This window comes from Anabrus simplex, chromosome 1 (assembly GCF_040414725.1).
Source record: "Anabrus simplex isolate iqAnaSimp1 chromosome 1, ASM4041472v1, whole genome shotgun sequence".
In the NCBI taxonomy this organism is placed as follows: Eukaryota; Metazoa; Arthropoda; class Insecta; order Orthoptera; family Tettigoniidae; genus Anabrus; species Anabrus simplex.
Genome location: NC_090265.1, coordinates 1,320,339,595 through 1,320,345,594, shown reverse-complemented (window position 1 = coordinate 1,320,345,594; position 6,000 = coordinate 1,320,339,595).

Below are 6,000 nucleotides of genomic sequence, written 5' to 3'. Positions count from 1 at the left end.
GAAAATAAGTCATTAATAATTAATTCAAAATAATTATTTTGAAATGCTAATGACGATCATTAGGTAAATAATGCAGTGGAAAATTAATAAGAACACGATCGTGTGACAATGAAACATGGACTAATTAAATGATGAGAAATTAATAATAATAATAATAATAATAATCAGAATAATAATTAATTAATTTTGAGAATTTTGAAATCAATTTTCATTTTCTACTGAAGTTCATGTTGGTGTCATTGACTATTATTAAATACTGTAAATGACAAATTCAGTTGAGTATATCTTAAAACCACGTGTTGAGACTACTTTGAATTGGTAAAGCTTTGAACACATTTATTGTAAAACCCTCGTTCGCAAGACAGCTGTTAATCATTTTTTCTAAGTTCTATGTTAATTTATTTAATTCTTTCAGTCAAATATTTTGATTTGAAAAGGCAAGAGGCCTAATTACTTCTTTGGTTTCATTACAGCACAGTAAGGCTGGAGATAAGAACACGTGTCACTCTAAATCGAGGAAGAAATGCAATATTATGAAAGTCCTCTGTTAAAAAAAAATATCAGCAAGAATATTTTCTTTTGTTTGTTTGTTTATGTGAATAAATGTCAGAGTGTTGTTTTAACATTTCTTTTTATCCTGCTTGGTCATCAATCCCTAACAACCCTTAAATGCCTCTAGAAAGTGATAGCCAACGATCGAACGGTCCACCTTGGGATCTCTCGCTCGATGGCTGGGCTTAGCTCGGGAAAAATGGGGGCAATACGGTACCGGTATCGTAATTAATATACGTCTGAAAGTAGTTTAAAAATTACTCTAGTGTGCTTATTTTATTATTGTAAAATATTTGTGTAGTACTGGTGTAGTAGAGGTATCCGTAGAAACTCTTACTAAATACTGTTGTAATTAGGATAGGCTTAATTGCAGTTTGGAATTGTGTAGTTCTTGTGTATTATTTTCGATATTCAGTAATTAACAGCAGTTTTTATCCTGTTAGGGGTTGTAGGATAAAAAATAGAGCACGACTAAGTAGTATTGTAGTGTTGTAGTCGTATATTAATTACCTTATTGTTGTGTGATCTTTGAGTAGGTACTATCCCAGACAATATATCCCTCCGTTCATTTATTTTTTGCAAATAATTTATTTTATTTTTAATCTCATTTTTTTCGTAAAGAATGGCTAAGGAGCGCGAGTGTACGAACTGTGGGTGTGGCGAGGCATTGAGGGGTATGAGGGAGGAGTTGGAAAGTTTCAGGGAGATAATTAGGATTCTCACAGAAGACAGGAAGGAAGATAGGACTCCTTCAAACAATGTACAGGTTACAGTAGGTGTACAAGAGGGAGGGGAAGGAAAGGGGGGAGTTGTAGAAGACAGGTGGTCTAATGTTCTAAGGGGAAGGAGATTGCAGGCTAAGGGCTCTATTCAGGATCAGAATTCAGGACAGGTGTCTGTGCGAAATCGATACGAGTCACTCCAGGTAGAACAACAGAGGGAAGATGAGGGACAGGGAACTGTTGCTGAGATGTGTGGAAGTAGGAGGAAGGGAAAAGGTAGGAAAGGTAAATGTAGAGTAGAGGATAGGAAAAGACAGGTGGAACAGGGTCATGGGAAGGAGAAAAGGGAGGAGGAAGTAGCTTCTGCAGCTATCAGGAAAGATAGAGCTGACCGGGAGGGGAGGGGATCAAATGAGGTGGGTAGGGTTGAGGCTCTGGTCATGGGGGATTCCATCGTTAGACACGTGGGGAAAGTGTGTGGAGGAAAGGGAACCAGGGTAGAATGTAATAACGGAATTAGGTTGAGGCAGATGTTGAGGAAAGTAGAAGAGAGGGAGGAGGGGAAGGAGAAGGTGGTAGTGTTTCACGTTGGTACCAACACCGTAAGGCAAGCTGATATAAGTACCAACATAGTTGGAGATGTGTGGGATCTGGTAAATGCAGCACGGGTGAAGTTTAAGAAAGCGGAGATTGTTATTAGTGGAATACTGTGTAGGAGGGATACTGACTGGAGGGTGATTGGGGATTTAAATGAGACTATGGAGTGGGTATGTGGGAAACTGGGAGTGAAATTTCTAGATCCTAATGGGTGAGTAGGAGATAGGGATCTGCGCTCGGATGGCCTTCATTTAAACCGCAGAGGTACGTATTAAGTTAGGAAATTTGTTTGGAAGGGTAATAGGGAGGTACATTCAGTGAAACGGGATAGCCTAGGGAGCGGTGATAAGGGAACAGGGAACTGGAAATCAAGTAGGGATACATAAAATTGTTAGTATTGAACTGTAGAAGTATTGTAAAGAAAGGAATAGAATTAAGTAATTTAATAGATATATATTCACCAGATATTGCAATAGGAGTTGAATCATGGCTAAGAAATGATATAATGGATGCAGAAATGTTCTCAAGGCACTGGAGTGTGTATCGTAGAGATAGGATAGGAATGGTGGGAGGGGGAGTGTTCATTCTGGTGAAAGAAGAATTTGTAAGCTACGAAAAAGTTAACGATGAGACACATGAAATTCTAGGTGTAAGGCTCATTTCTAAAGATAATAGGCAACTTGATATATTTGGAGTGTACTGATCGGGAAAGGGTAGCACTGACGCGGATTCGGAATTATTTGATAGGATAGTCAGCTATGTGGGAAACGACATGGAAAGAAATGTGATTGTAGCGGGAGATCTGAATTTGCCAGATGTCACTTGGGAAGGAAATGCGAACGACAGGAAGCATGACAAACAAATGGCAAATAAGTTAATATGGGAAGGACAGCTGATTCAGAAAGTGATGGAACCAACCAGAGGGAAAAATATCCTGGATGTCGTGCTGATAAAACCAGATGAGCTCTATAGGGAAACTGAAGTAATAGATGGTATTAGTGATCATGAAGCTGTTTTTTGTGGTAGTTAAAAATAAATGTGATAGAAAGGAAGGTCTTAAAAGTAGGACTATTAGGCAGTACCATGTGGCTGATAAAACAGCCATGAGGCAGTTTCTAAAAAGTAACTATGATCGGTGGAAAACGGTAAATAAAAATGTAAACAGACTCTGGGATGGGTTTAAAGAAATTGTTGAGGAGTGCGAAAACAGTTTTGTACCTTTAAGGGTGGTAAGGAATGGTAAAGACCCGCTTATTATAATAGAGAAATAAAGAAACTAAGAAGGAGGTGCAGATTGGAAAGAAATAGAGTTAGAAATGGCTGTGGAAGTAAGGAGAAATTGAAGGAACTTACTAGAAAATTGAATCTAGCAAAGAAGGCAGCTAAGGATAACATGATGGCAAGCATAATTGGCAGTCATACAAATTTTAGTGAAAAATGGAAGGGTATGTATAGGTATTTTAAGGCAGAAACAGGTTCCAAGAAGGACATTCCAGGAAATGAACAAAGGGAGTGTGTATGTGAGGATCTTCAAATGGCAGAAGTATTCAGTCAGCAGTATGTAAAGATGGTTGGTTACAAGGATGATGTCGAGATAGAGGAGGAGACTAAGGCCAACGAAGTAATAAAATTTACATATGATAACAATGACATTTACAATAAGTTACAAAAGTTGAAAACTAGAAAAGCGGCTGGAATTGATAAGATTTCTGGGGATATACTAAAGACAATGGGTTAGGATATCGTACCATATCTGAAGTAATTTGATTATTGTTTGGTCGTTGGAGCTATACCAGATGAATGTAGAGTTGCTATAGTAGCCCTTGTGTATAAAGGAAACGGTAATAAACATAAAGCTGAAAATTACAGGCCAGTAAGTTTGACATGCATTGTATGTAAGCTTTGGGAAGGCATTCTTTCTGATTATATTAGACATGTTTGTGAAATTAACAACTGGTTCGATAGAAGGCAATTCGGTTTTAGGAAAGGTTATTCCACTGAAGCTCAACTTGTAGAATTCCAGCAAGATATAGCAGATATCTTGGATTCTGGAAGTCAAATGGACTGTATCGCGATTGACCCGTCTAAAGCATTTGATAGGGTGGATCATGGGAGACTACTGGCAAAAATGAGTGCAATTGGACTAGACAAAAGAGTGATTGAATGGGTTGCTATATTTCTAGAAAATAGATCTCAGATAATTAGAGTAGGTGAAGCTTTATCTGACCCTGTAATAATTGAGAGGGGAATTCCTCAAGGCAGTATTATCGGACCTTTATGTTTTCTTATATAAATAAATTATGAGTGAAGGAGTGGAATCGGAGGTAAGGCTTTTTTCGGATGATGTTATTCTCTATAGAGTGATAAATAAGTTACAAGATTGTGAGCAACTGCAACGTGACCTCGAAAATGTTGTGAGATGGACAGCAGGCAATGGTATGTTGATAAACGGGGTTAAAAGTCAGGTTGTGAGTTTCACAAATAGGAAAAGTCCTCTCAGTTTTAATTCCTGCGTGGATGGGGTGAAAGTTCCTTTTGGGGATCATTGTAAGTATCTAGGTGTTAATATAAGGAAAGAATTTCATTGGGGTAATCGTATAAATATGATTGTAAATAAAGGGTACAGATCTCTGCACATGGTTACGTGGATGTTTAGGGGTTGTAGTAAGGATGTAAAGGAGAGGGCATATAAGTCTCTGGTAAGACCCCAACTAGAGTATGGTTCCAGTGTATGGGACCCTCATCAGGATTACCTGATTCATGAACTGGAAAAAATCCAAAGAAAAGCAGCTCGATTTGTTCTAGGTGATTTCCGACAAAAGAGTAGCGTTACAAAAATGTTGCAAAGTTTGGGTTGGGAAGAATTGAGAGAAAGAAGAAGAGCTGCTCGACTAAGTGGTATGTTCCGAGCTGTCATCGGAGAGATGGCGTGGAATGACATTACTAGACGAAATAGTTTGAATGGCGTTTATAAAAGTAGGAAAGATCACAATATGAAGATAAAGTTGGAATTCAAGAGGACAAACTGGGGCAAATATTCATTTATAGGAAGGGGAGTTAGGGACTGGAATAACTTACCAAGGGAGACGTTCAATAAATTTCTAATTTCTTTCAATCATTTAGGAAAAGGCTAGGAAAGCAACAGATAAGGAATCTGCCACCTGGGCGACTGCCCTAAATGCAGATCAGTATTGATTGATTGATTGATTGATTGATTGATTGATTGATTGATTGATTGATTGATTGATTGATGTCCCCAAATATTGTCGGAAAACTGACAGAGCGTCTAGCAGGTGCGGTTTTTCAGGTGAAGTAGGTGAAGTATCACTTTACCACTTATTTTTACCATAATGAATTACTTAAATTTATTTTTCATATGACATGTTGGTTTTACGGAAAGAAAATATATTTATTGTACGGCGTTTGGAGCACGTCATCACCTGATGAGAACCAGGGGAACTCACGGGAGTGAAGACGAGAGATTCCGCAGCTGCCTCTACCTCCCAAGTGCTCCCTCCTAGCGCTTGGCCTTGGCGGTTGCTATGGCTACCGTGACGTCACCCGCGTACTTTCCACATAGCGGAATGTGCTAGTGAAGTTGTCGGAAGAGCGGAATGTTTCGTCTTCTCTGCGTCCTCCTGTGTGAAGTACGAGTACTTACGCATCGTGCTTCATTCGTAGTGTTGTGCTGTTTTATTTAAATATGTATCCTATTTATGACATAGTGTGCATTTTATTATAAACACCATTTTCACGTTGGAGAAATGAAGATCAGAATGAAGTTCTATGTTTTGATCGCCCTACTGAATCACTACAAATTTGTGCTACAAAGAAGTGAAACATTCTGGTAAATCTTACAATCTTAGTTTCAAACGATCGTGGTTTAAGGAATTTCCATGGTTGTGCTCCTCTCCAGCTCTACAGAAGTTGTTTTGTTGGGTCTGCTTGCCTTTTATCAATAAAAATAACGTTTGGAATAAAGAAAGATTTTCAGCCCTTTTGAACATAACACGTTCTTTACATAAGCACTCAGACTCTGCAGAACATAAAATACGGCAGCTAGATTTCAAGACATTGGAAACAAACCAAAATACGATCTCTGATGTCCTGAAGGAAAATGCCCGACTGT